The sequence below is a fragment of the Globicephala melas genome, chromosome 5, assembly GCF_963455315.2.
Source record: "Globicephala melas chromosome 5, mGloMel1.2, whole genome shotgun sequence".
NCBI classification, from domain to species: Eukaryota; Metazoa; Chordata; class Mammalia; order Artiodactyla; family Delphinidae; genus Globicephala; species Globicephala melas.
In genome coordinates this window covers 37,554,265-37,569,893 of record NC_083318.1, presented here as the reverse complement: position 1 = coordinate 37,569,893, position 15,629 = coordinate 37,554,265, and positions in this window count along the sequence as shown.

The following is a 15,629-nucleotide window of genomic DNA, read 5'->3' as shown; positions in this document are numbered from 1 at the left end:
CTTCGGAGCCGGATAAGCGAAGAGCGAGCCACCACCGAGGGGGCGGGGGCCAGGAGCGGCCGGCGCCGGGCTAGCGCTGCTGCGCGGCCTCCTCCGTTCCTCGGTGCTCCCGGGGCCCGCACTCCCGCACCCGCCCCCCGCCACCGCACTCCCCAATCTCCTGCGTACCCGCCCCACCTATGCCTTGGCGCCCTCACTCTTCAAGCTGCGTCCGCCGGAGTTTGGGGGCAAACCCGCAGGTTTGAGAGGCGTTCTAGTACCAGACCCCGGCCCTCTGAAGACCCAGACCCGCGCCCCGGGAAGCCGAAGAGGTGCCTGGCCCAGCCCTGGTGCCCTGGGCACTTTTGGGGAGCAGGGCGGTGGAGTAGGAATGGGGAGAATCACTGGCTTCTAGACTGGGAAAGGGCGTTTGTAGGGTCAAGAGGATGGCCTTGGATTTCTCATAGACCTAAGTCCCACTCCGGACTGGCTGTGTGACCTTAAGAGTCCTCCTTAACTTCCTTGGGCCTTGGTTTCCTCGTCCACAAAATGGGGTAAACGATTCCTTCCTTCTCCATCGGGTGGTGTAAGGGTTCAGTGAAGCCAGGAAGTGGTGTCTCCTGGGAACATCTTCTCCCAGCCTTCCCCGGAACATCCATCCTAAGATTGGGACTTAACCTGACCTCTTGGGAAAGCCTATTCCCCACCCCCAATCCTTACATGGCTTTTCCTTTGGGGAATAATTTTGGATGAACCCAGCAGGTGAGGAAGAGCCCCAGCCAGGTGCCTTCTCCCTGCAGGGTGCATTCAGTCTTTCTTTTTACAGGGATGGATTCCTATCTCATGCTTAACAGATGAGGAATCTGAGGCTTGAATAGGTGGCCCAAAGCCCAAATTCTTAAAAAAGAACGGTGGGGAGACACTGGAGAGGGAGGGCAGTGTTCCTGGATCTTACCTCCCTCCCAGCTGACAGCTGCGCTTGTGAGTCCCCGGGTCTCTCTGCGGTGTTAAGCTCAGTGGAAGGCAGCTGGCGAGAAATGGAGGAGGCGGCAGCATGCTGCTCAGGCTTATCTGAGACCCGCTGACCTATACACCCACCCTGTGTTGGGGTCTAGAAATGGGGGCTGGACTCTCAACTCCTCCCTAGTCTCTCTCTGCACTCTGACCCACCTGCCCCATTCGCCCTGAGCACCCCCTGTACCCTGGTCCAACAGCTGCAAGTGAAGCAACTTCTCAGACCCAGCCTGCTCAGCCCTACGCAGCCTCTCCCACCGCAAACCATCTCCCCCTTCGGTGCTTTATGCTGCCAGAGATGACAAGACCACCTGTCCAGGTGTCTATGCCTAAAACGGGGGAGTCACACTTACACCTGTCTCTCCCCATCTCCTAGGAGCTGGACCACCCCTCTCTCCACTGATGTCCCTGTCCAGGACTTTTCCTTCTCCAAGCTGTTTTATAGTGACGCTACCCTAGCCTCCAGGTTCTGTCCACCCTCCACTCAGTGGCAGGCAGAGTGAACTTTCTCAGATCTAACTATGATCATGCCTCTCCCCAGATGAAAAACTCTCAGTAGCTCCCTGTGATCCTTGATCCTGAGGCAAGCGAGGTCTTTTAAGTCTTTTAATCATTGTGCCCTTGCTCAGTGCCCCAGCTTCTACTGCTGCTCCTCTATATGCAGCCTGGATTCAAACCACTATCAACACACACACACACACACACACACACACACACACACACACCACACACACACACACAAATTGTAATTTCCCTAATGAGTCATATGGTAATTCTTCACCCTGAAATGACCTCTCTCCCATTTTGTCCTCCTGGGGAACACCAACACATGATGTTAGCAAAGAACTTGGGTTTTAGAGACAGGGGTTTGAATTTCAGCTTCTTATTCACTTATTCAGCAAATATTTATTGAGCACCTATTATGTCCCAGATGCTGTTTTGTTTGCTGGGAATACAAGGGTATATAAATATATATATATATATTGCCCTTTCTCTCCACAAGGTTATAGTCTAGTGTTGGAGAGAGGCTTTAATCCAAGAATCACCCAGAAAATGTACGATTACAACTGTGACAAGTGCTATGAAGGAAAAGTACACAGCCTTATGAAAGTGTACAATAGGTTGGTTTGACCAAGACAAAATGTCTAGAGAAGCCTTCCCTGGGGAAATCTCTCTTTGGGTTGAAATCACAGTTAAGAAGGCAAAAGAGAAGATAAGAGAAGGAAAGCATGGCAGGCAGGAGCAGGTATTTACTGGCTGTGGGATCTTGGGCAAGTTATTTGATCTCTCTGAGCCTCAGTTTTCTCATCTTCAAAATGGGTTGATCATAGTAGTTTAAAAGATAAATGTGATAATACCAAAATCATTCCTGTATGAGTGACTCTGAGCCTCCCTTTTTCCTCTGGCTGTACCGGGGCAGTTCCTCACCCTGGGCTGCTCTCCAAGGATATTTCTGCCCTGAGTTTTGTGAAAGAGAGTCAGAAAGTGGATGCATTATTGGACCTGAGAGGCTGGAGGAAGAAGGAATCGTCCCAGAGGAAGAGATTATGTTTGTCTTCATAATAAAGAGCAGAAGGAGAAAAGTGGGAAGAGGGATTGAAAGCTCAAGGTGGGGTTTCCCAGGGAAGTTTGATGTGAATGAGGTGAGGGAACTGGGGTCTGTAGGAAAGTGGATAGGAAGGGACAGGGAATTTTAGACAAGTATTACCTGCTGCCTTCCCAGAACTTAAGAAATGCAAGAAAAGTTTGAGTTAAGAAATTATCTTCTTGAACATAACACTGCTTGGAGACTGAAACACACGGATCATGGCTTTATATGCTGTATGCAGCACTTACCAGTGTTAGTACTTTTCCCTCCTTCTAGATCTGACTTAAACTGCACCCCTCCAGGAAGCCTTCCTGGCTCTTCTGGACTGAGTCAGTATCCTGAGCTCCAGTGGAGCCCTGGGTTGGCTCATAAGGCAGCAATCGTGACACTATATTGTTACCATTCATTTACATGGCTATCTGACCCTCTAGCCTCTGAACTTCTTAAATCAACAAACTGCATCTTATTTGTGTCTGAATTCCCCAAACCAACACAATGAGTGGGTGCTTGACAAATCTTCATTGATGGAGGAATAATAAAAGGGGGGGCTCTGTGCCCAACACTCTGACACTAATGGACAATTCAATCAGCAAAGGTACACACAAGCTCACCACACTGTTTTGCATTGGTTTTTTAGATAGTTCTGACTCCCTGAATTTCATCCATTCATTCATCCAGCAAGCATTTATTAAGGACCTACTATGTGGGAGATGGAGGGGAGGCTGTTTGGGGTATACACGTCATAGCCAGGGTAGGTTTGTATAGTGATTATTTAAAACTTCCAGCAAAAGGCAGTAAATTATATTGAGAAAGGGGCATCTTTTTCTAATTAACACAAAATTGATATTTGAGCCAGGCTCAAACATTACTACGTCCCAGGCTCTGCCCTAAGCTGGGGGATACAAGAAGAATCAAGGGCTTCCCTGGTGGCGCAGTGGTTGAGAGGCCACCTGCCGATGCTGGGAACACGGGTTCGTGCCCCTGTCCAGGAAGATCCCACATGCCGCGGAGCTGCTGGGCCCGTGAGCCATGGCCGCTGAGCCTGCGCCTCCGGAGCCTGTGCTCCGCAATGGGAGAGGCCACAACAGTGAGAGGCCCGCGTACCGGAAAAAAAAAAAAAAGAAGAAGAAGAAGAATCAAATATACATTCCTGTCCTCCTGGGGCTTACATTCCTGAAGAAGGAGGAGGTGGTGGAGGAGGAAGAAGGAGGGGAAGGGGAAAAGGAAGAGGAAAGAGAGAGAGTGCGTGAGAGAGAATGACACCTTTGAGCCTCTACCCTGCTCTTTGCAGTTACAAAAGCCTTTTGCTAACACGTATCTGAGTTGAGTTTCAGTTGTCACCTACGACTGAAAAAGCCCTGCCCAGAGCAGGGAATAAACAAGTTCAGTGGTGACCTGAGAACAGGGGAATGAACTGCCCATTTGGGTGGGCAGCACGGGGAAGGGCAGCACAGAAGAGAGGACACTCAAGCTGGAGTGTTGAACGGAGTCCACCAGCATTCTGGGATCGGAAGGGCATTCCTTGCAGAGGGAACAGCATGTGCAAAGGCTCAGAGGCATGAAGCTGCGTGTGTGAAAGGACAGATTTCAGAACTCCCAACACTTTCCTCTGTTATCCAAAATATCAGGTTTCTCATCATTTTTGGAAACTGAGAGTTTTCTCTCTATCCATAAGACCTTGGGCAAGCAAAGTAAATTAATATGCTGCCAGGGTGCTACAGCCCTTGTGTCTTCCATCTTCACAGGGAGCAGTCTGCCTGGTAGGGATGATGGTTTTGTGTAAGCAGTGGCTGCCCTCTCTCACCCAAGCTCTTTCCCACATTCTTCAAAAGAGCTGGTTAACAACCGAAAACCAAGGAGTCTCTTGGGTCAGCCTCCGAACCCAGCCACGTCTGCACAGACTCTAGCCAACTAAGGAGCTAATAAATTCCTTCTCTTATTTTATCCCAGCTAGAGCCCTGCCCTCAGAGGATGACAGCAAGTAAGTGATCCTCTCACACTTTTGGCTCCTGCAAAATTGTACTAAGAGGATTTACTTAGAACATTTTAGCACAAAGGGGGTTTTCCTAATCTGGTTAGCAAATAGTCCTCTATTTAAACTCATTGATCCTTCTTTTTCTGAAGATATATTTTAAATTGGATTCGCTTGCTGAGACAAATGGCTAAATCAGTGGGCCAACAGCCAGGATTTTGCTGCTGCTGCTGCCGCCGCCGCCACCGTCACCGCTGATGATATCAAAAGAGTCAACTCTGTTTTACACCGAGACAGGCTTAGTTCCTTGGCTATAGGATACACCCAGGCTGTCAATGTACTCAGCTTGGCTCAGCGGAGCCCAGGCAGAAAGGTAGAGATGAAACATCAGCCTCCATCCCTGAGGCTGGAGAAGCCCCCTCAAGCACACATCCACTGATGGTGACCTGGAGGCCTCTTCAAACCCAAAGGCTGGTCCCCAGGCCCCCACCCCTCTCCCAACTCAGAAACACAGGAAGCTGAAAGCAGCCATTTCTGGCAGGAAAAAATAGCTATCCCAGAAGTTAGTATATTCACGTAGATAGAGGATGGAAGAGGGGTTTGCAAGTCAGACAGTCCCATGTTCAAATCCCTCTTCTCTGACTTACTAGCTGTGGGACCTTGAGCAAGTTACTTAACTTCTCTGAGCCTCAGTTTCCTCATCTTTAAAATGGTAACACTAATACCTACTATGCAGAGATATTACCAATAAACAACATGCTGTACTTAGGAAATGGTAAGCCCCTATATTAGTCAGGTTTTGTTACCATAATGCTGTGTAACAAACAGACCCAGGATCTCAGTGGCTTAAAATAACGAGCTTTTATTTGTCGCTAATGGTCTGTGGTCAGCTGGGGAAGCTTTGTCCCGAAATTTGGGTCAGGTTCAGTTTGCTCCTCCACTCCCTCATTCCCAGGCCATTGATACCCCTGGGGCTTGCCTTCTCGGGATGCAGGGTGGGAGCCAAGAGGGTTGCCCCAGCCATGCACACACTTGGAGCTTCTGGTTGGATGGTGCATATGTTAACTCGACTCATGCACCCAGGACCAAAGCAGGTCAGTGGGCGAGCAAGAACGACGCCCTGTCCACAGGGAAGCCACGGCAATGTGAGGAGGCCAGGAACAATTGTGGGCAAATAATATCAATCACACGGTCTACAATAAAGGAAACCACTATGGTTTCATTGTTCTCAAATGGCTCCAACAGCCAACCCCTCTATCTGTCCCCTCTGCTACCCCCAGTTCAGGTCCTCATTGCTTCATGCCTACATGGTTGCCAGAGCCTCCCAACAGGTCCGTGTGTCTTGATGTCTTCTCTCCCCTCCATCCGGTGCTCTACCGTCGAGATGATCCTCCTAAAACACAGATGAGGTGTCTTTCATCAGCTTAAACACATCCCACCATGCCTTGTGACCCACACTATTAATTATTCACCCAACTAACAAAAGTTAATCTGTTAATTCCAAACTTCTTAGCACAGCCCTTCCCACCTGGTTATCAGCCTCATCCCTTGCCTCCCAAGCCTTTCCCAGTAGACCCCACCTTCTACCCACCTCAAATTGTTCCCTCTTCTCCCGGCATGCCTAGTTCTTTCAGGTCTTCTGCCCTTGCCCTGGCTCTCTCCTCTGCCTGAGACATCCCCACCCTTTTCTGAGTGGGAGCGAACTCCCATTCACGTTTCAAACCCAGTGCCAATGGACCACCCAGATGGGTCTTCCTCAAGTCTCCAGGGAGGTAACCATTCAGTGTCGGCGCAGCGCACAGCACCTACCCCTGCTACAGTGCGCAAGTCCACTGTCTGTTCACTTACTGTTTACTTACCTTTCTCCCCCTGCTGTAAACCACCTGAGATGAAGTCATCTCAGCCTCTTGGAGTCAGCTTGGCTACGAGGAACCGAGTTGACATTTGTTGCATGAATGGACATACTGTGGTTAGAAGGGGTAAGGGCACACCAACTAACTGTGTGTTCTCTGTGCTGCCCAGACTCCCTTGGACTTCTGGCAAATGGCAGCGCGAGCAAAAGTGATGCAGACTTCCTTGCTGGAAGTATCTTAAGAACGGGCATGACTCCTCGGCCTTCTCTTCAGCAATGACCTTGTGCAGGGACGTCAGGGATGCAAAGATGGAATCTCCCAGGATCCACTAATCTGCATCAGACTCTCCATGAGTGACACATATGCTTCTTTCTCCAGGTCACGCTAGTTAGCATGACTAATACACAGATGAGTAAGTGTTGCTCCATTTCTCATGGCTTCAGACTAAATGTTGCTCAGTACCCACAGGGTACCCAGATCTTGGTTTATAAATACCAGCCTTCACCAAAAGGACTCAGAATGTCTCAGAGAAATGGCTGATGCCAGAGCTGGGCAGAGAAGGTACCACACAAGCCTGGGACATCTTGTGGTGCCAGAAAACAAGAGAGTGCTCAAAGAATGATGGAGACATGTGAAAAGGGCACAGCAACCAAGATGAAGGGGCTCCCACTTGCTAAACCTGGGACAATGTGAGCATCAGAATTGATAATAATAATGGATTATAACCTATTGAATAAAATGAAAATCCATGAATCCATAGTGATAAGAATAAAAAGGAGGGAAGGAAGAAGAGGGGGAGAGAGGGAAGAAGGAAGGAAGGAAGGATGGAAGGAAGGAAGGAAGGAAGGGAGGGAGGGAGGGAGGGAGGGAAGCGGAAGGAGGCTTCCTTACAGTAGAATGACAATTAATAAACATGAAAAGTGGAGAACAGTATGGAGGTTCCTTTAAAAACTAAAAATAGAACTACCACATTACCCAGCAATCCCACTACTGGGTATATACTCTGAGAAAACCATAATTCAAAAAGAGTCATGTACCACAACGTTCATTGCAGCTCTATTTACAAGAGCCAGGACATGGAAGCAACCTAAGTGTCCATCAACAGATGAATGGATAAAGAAGATGTGGCACATATATACAATGGAATATTACTCAGCCATAAAAAAAACGAAACTGAGTTATTTGTAGTGAGGTGGATGGACGTAGAGTCTGTCATACAGAAAGTCAGAAAGAGAAAAACAAATACTGTATGCTAACACATATATATGGAATCTAAAAAAAAAAAATGGTTCTGAAGAACCTAGGGGCAGGACAGGAAAATAGACACAGATGTAGAGAATGGACTTGAGGACACAGGGAGGGGGATGGGTAAGCTGGGACGAAGTGAGAGAGTGGCATGGACATATATACACTACTAAATGTAAAATAGCTAGTGGGAAGCAGCCACATAGCACAGGGAGATCAGCTCGGTGCTTTGTGACCACCTAGAGGGGAGGGATAGGGAGGGTGGGAGGGAGACACAAGAGGGAGGAGATATGGGGATGTAGGTATATGTATAGCTGATTCACTTTGTTATAAAGCAGAAACTAATATACCATTGTGAAGCAATTATACTCCAATAAAGATGTTAAAAAATAAAGAAAGAAAAGAAAAATTTTTTAAAAACAAGCCATTGGCTAAGAAAAAATAAAATAAAATAAATAAACATCAGAGGAATAAGAGAATTAGAAAATCACATCTTTTGAATGGATAAAGAAGATATGGTACATATATATACAATGGAATACTACTCAGCCATAAAAAAGAATAAAATAATGTCATTTGCAGCAACATGGATGCAACAGACTATCATACTAAGTGAAGTAAGTCAGACAGAGAAAGACAAATATCATATGATATCACTTATATGTGGAATCTAAAATATGGCACAAATGAACTTATCTACGAAACAGAATTAGGCTCACAGACATAGAGAACAGACTTGTGGTTGCCAAGGGGAAGTGGAGGGGAGGGAGGGATGCACTGGGAGTTTGAGGTTAGTAGATGCAAACTATTACACGTAGAATGGATAAACAAGATCCTGCTCTATAGCACAGGAAACCAAATTCAATCTCCTGGGATAAACCATAATGGAAAAGAATATGAAAAAGAATGTATATATGTGTATAACTGAGTCACTTTACTGTACAGCAGAAATTAACACAATATTGTAAATCAACTATACTTCAATAAAAAATTTAAAAAAGAAGAAAATAAAATCATACCTTATAACCATAATAGTAATAATTGATTTAGACAAGAATCATCACTAAGTAAAAGTTTGGAGAGGAACAGGATATTTGCATTGTCTCAAAGCACCTCCACTCATATTATTTATTAATTACAAAGAGAAAAAATGGTAACTTCACTGTTGAGAAACCTCAATGAGGTGAACAAAGTTAACACCCCCAGGAGTGGGACAAACAGACACCAAGTGGCCCTCGATGTGAGGCACCAAGGACACAGCATCTTTATGTAGCATCCCTGCTCCCCGAGGAAACATCAGACAAACCCACACTGCGGACCTTGAACAACTGACCTGAACTCTTCAGAAGTATCAATGTCACAACAGACAAAGAAGGGCCAAGGGACGGTTCCAGATTAAAGAAGACCGTGGAAGCATGCCAGGGATCAGGGGAGACCCTTTATAAGATGTTATTGCGACAGTTGGCAAAATGTTCATGTGGACACTACATTAGACAATCATTGACAAGTAGACCATTGACAATCAACAATTATTGACAATTAAGACAGTTGTATGGCAGCAACCTTAAATCTCCTGAATTTGATCATTGGACCTCCCTTGTTCTTAGAGAATACCTGCTGAAATGGTTAAGGGAAAAGGAGCCAGATGCCTAAACTAAACTTCACATGCTCCAGGAGAGGATCTATAACAGATCACATCAGATCAGGCCATATATGCAGTAGATACATGGTCAAGAACAACTGGTGCATCTGGGTAAAGGGTAAATGAAAGTTCTTTGTCTTACTACTCTTCTGTAAGCTTGAAATGATTTCAAAATAAAAAAAATTTTACGGAAGCAACCTAAACATCCATCAACAGATGAATGGATAAAGCAGATGTGGTACATATCCACAATGGAATATTACTCAGCCATAAAAAAGAATGAAATTATGCCATTTGTAGTAACATGGAGGGACCTAGAGATTATCATACTAAGTGAAGTAAATCAGACAGAGAAAGACAAATATCATATGATATCACTTATATGTGGAATCTAAAAAAAATGATACAAATGAACTTATTTACAAAACAGAAATAGACCCACATAGAAAACAAACTTATTACCAAAGGGGAAAGGGGGTGGGGGAGGGATAAATTGGGAATTGGGGTTTAACAGATACACACTACTATATATAAAATAGATAAACAACAAGGACCTACTGTATAGCACAAGGAACTGTATTCGATATTTTATAATAACCTATAATGGAAACGAATCCGAAAAAATATATATATGTATGTATGTATGTATAACTGAAACATTTTGCTGTATATCTGAAACACTGTAAATCAACTATACTTCAATTAAATTTTTAATTAATTAATTGTTTTAGAAAGAAATTTTAAATAAATATATTGATTAAGGGTGCTATCAGCTGTGCATAACGGAAAGCCTGACTATTCGTGGTTTATGCACTCAAGACATACATAACAGGAAATTCAGAGGGAGCCAGCAAAGGCTGGTGCAAAAGCTCAGTGATACAACTGAGGACCCAGAATCTTTTTATCCAAATGCTCCACCTTCTCAAGACTGTGGCTTTGTGCCCTTGGAGGCTCATGGTCACAGGATGGCTGTTACAGCTTTAACCATCATGACCAAGTTCAAACTCCAGGAGAAAAATGGGGGGAGACTATGTCAGCAGGACTTTTCTTGATGTGTCTCTCACCTGTCACCAGTGAAGAAAATCTTCTTAGAAGGACCTTATGTCTCCTTAGCCAGAAGGGAACCACGTGGCCACCCCTAGCTACAAGGCAGACTGCAAAATGTTTCCAGTATCAGGGAAAAGGGAAAAAACTGCCCGTGCTAGGCTTCAACAGACCGTGAGTCATCACCTGAGACCGGGCACTTTGAGTCCCCAACCAAAGTCAGGGTTTTCTTAGCAAGCAAAGGAATTGTTCTCGGAAAGCAATGAGCAGTGTGTGTCATCATTTATATTTGCTAAATACCTGCTCGGTCGACATTGTACTGAACATTAGAGATGAATTAAAGAGATGAAGACTCAGTCCCCATCCCTGGAGCTCACAGTCTGTAATTCCCCCATCACAGCCCTCCATCTGGAGTGTGGAAGCCCCTTCACAGTTCAGTTAGGAAGTGGTACCAGGAAAAGGTGACCTCACAAAGTTTATCTGAGTTTTTCCACAGCAAATAAATAAATAACTTTTTAACTGTCCTAGCCAAATATCAAACAAATACATGTTTTCTTACTGAGTTTTCCACAGTATTGAAACTATCTTCCAGTTCCCCATTTTTGTCTTAAAAGATCTTTAAGCATTCATTCATTTATTTTTTCATTTGACAATGATTATGGCGCTCCTCCTCTCCTGGACTGAGGACACAGTCCTCAGGAAAAAAAAAAAACAGACACTGTCTCTCCCTCTTGAGGCTTACAGTTAAGTGGTTTTAAAAAAAAGGACCACTATTCAAACAGTCGGACACATAATTGTATGATTAAAAGGTACGATAGACACAGTGAAGGAAAGCTAAATGGTGTTGCAAAAGTTCATAGGGACACCAGACCTGGTCTAGGGATGAGTGAAGACTTCCCTGAGAAACCATTGTTTGGATGGAGATCTGAAAGATGAGTAGGAATTAACTAACTGAAAGGAAGAGGAAGCAGCAAGTGCAAAGGTCCTGGGGCAGGAGGGAACATAACACATTCAAAAAACTAAAGAAGCTAGTCAGTGTGATGGAGCACAGAGGAAAAGTGAAGCACAAGGAAAGTGATATGAGATCAGGCTGGAGAGGTGGTCAAGAAAGACCATGCGGGACCCGGGGCCAAGGTAAATTTCTCTGTCTCAGCAGTGAGGGGAGGCCACCGGAGGATGTTGGGCAGGGGAGGGACAGGAGCATCTTGGCCTTTCTCAAACACCACTCCAGCCATAGCATGAAGGACAGACTGGTAGAGGCAAGGGATGCACTGGAGAAAGGAGTGAGGAAGCTACTTCAGAAGACCAAGATGGAGATGATGGTGGCTTGGAGTAGGTGGTGGGGTTGGAAGTGGGGAGAAGTGGATGCAACCAAGGTATTTGGGGGTAGAAGTGACAGGTGTGGCCACTGATTGGAAATGAGGCATAACGGCGGTGTAAAGACAGCCCTTGTATGTCTGACTTGAATAACAGACAGAGGCTGGAACAATCCATGGGATGGAAAATATGAAGGGAGAAGTAGCCAGAGGAGTGGGATATCTTGAGTTTGGTGTTGGACACATTCAGTATAAAATACCTTTGAGACATCCAAGTATGCTGCTAGAAATAACCAGCCTGCAGTTGAGAGGTCAGGCTGAAAATGTGAATTTCAGAGCCAACAGTACCTGTACAGTAGGCAAGCCCTTGGCCATGAACTAGACCACCAAGAAGAGCAGTGAGAAGCCAAGAGGACCCAGTATAGCCCCGCAGAAATTCCAACACCAAATGGCCAAGAAGAGGGCCATGAGCCTGCGAACAGCTCTGAGAAGGGAGGCCAGAGAAATAGAACCAACCCAGAGGAGGTGTGTCATTGAAGCCAAGACCCGATTCATGCTGCTCACCCACTCCATCTGCAGACAGCGAAACCAAGACACAGACGGCTCGATAGTGCCCTGGACCATCCAGCTTTTTCCGGTGCAAAGGGAAAAAGCATTTCCTATGCATGCTATAACAAACTGCCACAAACTTTGTGGCTTAAAACATAAATTTATTATCTTACCGTTCTGGACATCAAAAGATCAAAATGAGTCTTACAGGACTGAAATGAAGGCATTGGCAGAGCCATCAACACAGGCCTGAAGGAGAATCCCATCCCTGCCTCTTCCAGCTTCTGGTGGCTGCTGGCACTCCTTGGCTTGTGGCCACATCAGTTCAATCTCTGCCTCTGTGATCACATTGCCTCCTCCTCTTCCATAGCCAAGTCTTCCTTTTATAAGGACATTTGTGATTACATTGAGGGCCTGCCCTGATATTCCACGAGAATCTCCCACCTTAATATCCTTGACTTAATCACATCTGCAAAGTCCCTTTTGCCTTCTAAGGTGACCTATTCACAGGTTCCAGGGATTAGGACGTGTGGACATCTTTAGGGGGCATTGTCTTTCCTCCTACGGGCTCTCTGGGCCATGTTGAGGACCAGCAATCTGAGAATTCTCGGAGCAGCGCTTGTGTGCAAAGAGAGACATCTGGTCCACACTCGGCAGCATCCCTGGAGGCAGAGACCTGAAATTGTCTGTGTAGCCAGAATAATAACTTGCTGCCAGGGCTTCCCTGGTGGCGCAGTGGTTGAGAATCCGCCTGCCAATGCAGGGGACACGGGGCCCCGTTCCGGGAAGATCCCACATGCCGCGCATCGGCTGGGCCCGTGAGCCATGGCCGCTGAGCCTGTGCTCCACAACGGGAGAGGCCACAACAGTTAGAGGCCCGCGTACCACAAAAACAAACAAAAACAAAAACAAAAACACTTTCAAAAATGTAAAAACCATTCTTAGCTCACAGGCATAGGTTACCCCCAACTGGTCTAGAGCTATTCACATGCCCACCTCCATACCGTCCATACCGATGCCCAGCGAAGGGGAGGAGGGTGTCACTATGCTTGGCTTAGACCAATCACCCAAGACGGGTGTTCTAGAAACATCTGCCAAGACATGTAGGCAGCCCTTGCGGCTGTCAGTCTGTCGGGGAGACGGTCGGATCACTTCCTGTCCCGGCGGGAAGAAGCGATTGGCCGCTGGTTTCTCCCTACGGAGGAGAACAGACCCCACCTACAGGCCTCCGTAGAACTGGGTGCCCCTGCTTAGCTCCTGATGCAGAGCAGGAAGAGGTGAGCACATCCTAATGCACGGTCTTGTCTGGACCCTTTATCAAGCACCAGGCTTAAAGCGCCCTCTTGTGCCTTAAAGGCGAACGAGGGTCCGCAGATGTGGACTAGAATCGGGCAGAGAAGTTCTGCCAGGTCTGAAACAGGCCAATCACAAGCCTTCCCGGGGTCTCCCCACGCCCTGCGATAGTCTGGGGTCGAGAGAGCAGCACATGTGGTCATGCAACCCACGTGGTGAGGCCCTGGGAGAGAAAGAGGCAAAGCCCCACCCTCCCAAGAGAAAAGCACAAAAAAACAAGTAACTAACTATGCAAGTAACCGTAAAGGGCACCGAGGTGAAGCACAACAGAGGGTCTGTTTAGACAGATGATCAAGGAGGGGTGGGAAGCACTGCAAAAGTCCCGAGGAGCAGAAGAGCTTGGAATATTCAAGGACGTGCCCTGGGAGACTGTGGCTGGAGCAGTGCAGGCAGGCGGGGGTGGCTGGGGGAGGGGGAGGCAGAGGGAGGGCCTGGCTTGAGAAGAAGATGGAGCTGCAGAGGCCAGCTCCTGAAGATCCCAACAGACCAGGGTTAGGAGTTTGTACATTCTTCTAAAAGCAACGGGAAGCCGTTGAAGGGTTTTTAGCAGGTGACTTGATTTGATTTACTTTTTTTAGACAATTAACATACGTCATCACTGGTGTTTCCTATGTTATTAATGCAGCTGAAACACCACACCAGAACTACCATCCCTTTTGAGCATTAAAACACTACACGCATCATTCTCCTGTCTCCTCACCACGGTCCCCTCGGCTCTGCTTTTAGGACAAGCTAATGTCTCGGTCATTCCCCATCAGACCCCACAGAGGGCCCTCCCGCCAGCTGCCCTGACCAAGTTGCACCCCAGCCTCATAACACCCTGCATACACCCTGTTCCTCCAAACCTCCCCCAGGAAGTGGGAGGTGGTGAGGGCACGTGGAAGGAGCATCCTTGTTGAAACTAACTAGTTCTCAGCTTCCCTGTGAGAACTCAGAATTTTCCCAGCCCTCCGCTGGGATGGTGACAGCCATCTCTGACACATCGCAGGAACCCAGAGCTATGGATAGAGTACAATCGGGGCATTTTTACCCTTAGGCTGCTACCACAACATCTCCCCTCACTTTGGCCTGAAAGTGCAAGTGAAGTGGGCTCAGAAGGAAAGGCACCAGCGTCCCCTGCTGGTCACCTCTTCCACAGCAACGCTCGTAGTCCCAGGGAAGAACCAGCTGTTTGCAGCAGCTTCCGCTCACTCTTCACCCTGTGAAGCTAAGTGTAGCAATTTACAGCTGGGAGAAAAGGGAGATGTTCTGTCCGTGGATGCATTGGCCTGTACACACATCCTCAAGCAACTGTTTGAATGATATTTTTACCGAATTGGCTTTCTTTTTAAGACGATATGTCTAATAGAGAGGAAAGGCAATGGGTTTTTAAAAGGCTCAGTGGTCCAAATGCTACAACTTCCTCGTGATGTAGGAATGGTCAAAGGTTCCCTGCATTTTTTTTTGGCCGCACCGCGTAGCATGCGGGATCTTAGTTCCACGACCGGGGATCGAACCCCATGTCCCCTGCAGTGGAAGCACAGATTCTTAATCACTGGATTGCCAGGGAAGTCCTACCCCCCATTCTAATAGAGTAGTAATGCTTATCCAGTGAGGTCAGTTGGGAGCTGAGACTTCATAGACAGAGACAGACATGAGGAGCTTGGTGAATTTGAAGGGTTATGCAGTGAGCAGGCGAGAGTAGTAATTACTCCAACTGGGCTTCGTGTTCCCTGTGGGGAGACAAAGGAGGCTAATTTGACCTCCAGGCAAGGACGACTAGGCAGATGCTGGTGCGGTTTAGTCCAGCAGTTCATAAAAGGTCTTATGGAAGGGAAATCTTTTCTAAGGCACACCCAGGTTCCATGGGGCTAGTTGTGACCCTGGGTGTCCAGCTCCAAAGTTTTTGCCCTTCCATTCAGCCTCACCAAGAGCCATGGTACCCAAAACTCATGAGTTCAAATCCTGCCTTGACCAGGGTCAGGGATGAATGAGCTCAAGCTACCAAATGCATAGGCTTTTCCCTGATCAGGTTGCCACAGGTGGGAACAGATGAGAAAGAGATTATCCTGGTAACTTGAGCGCCAAGGGCATC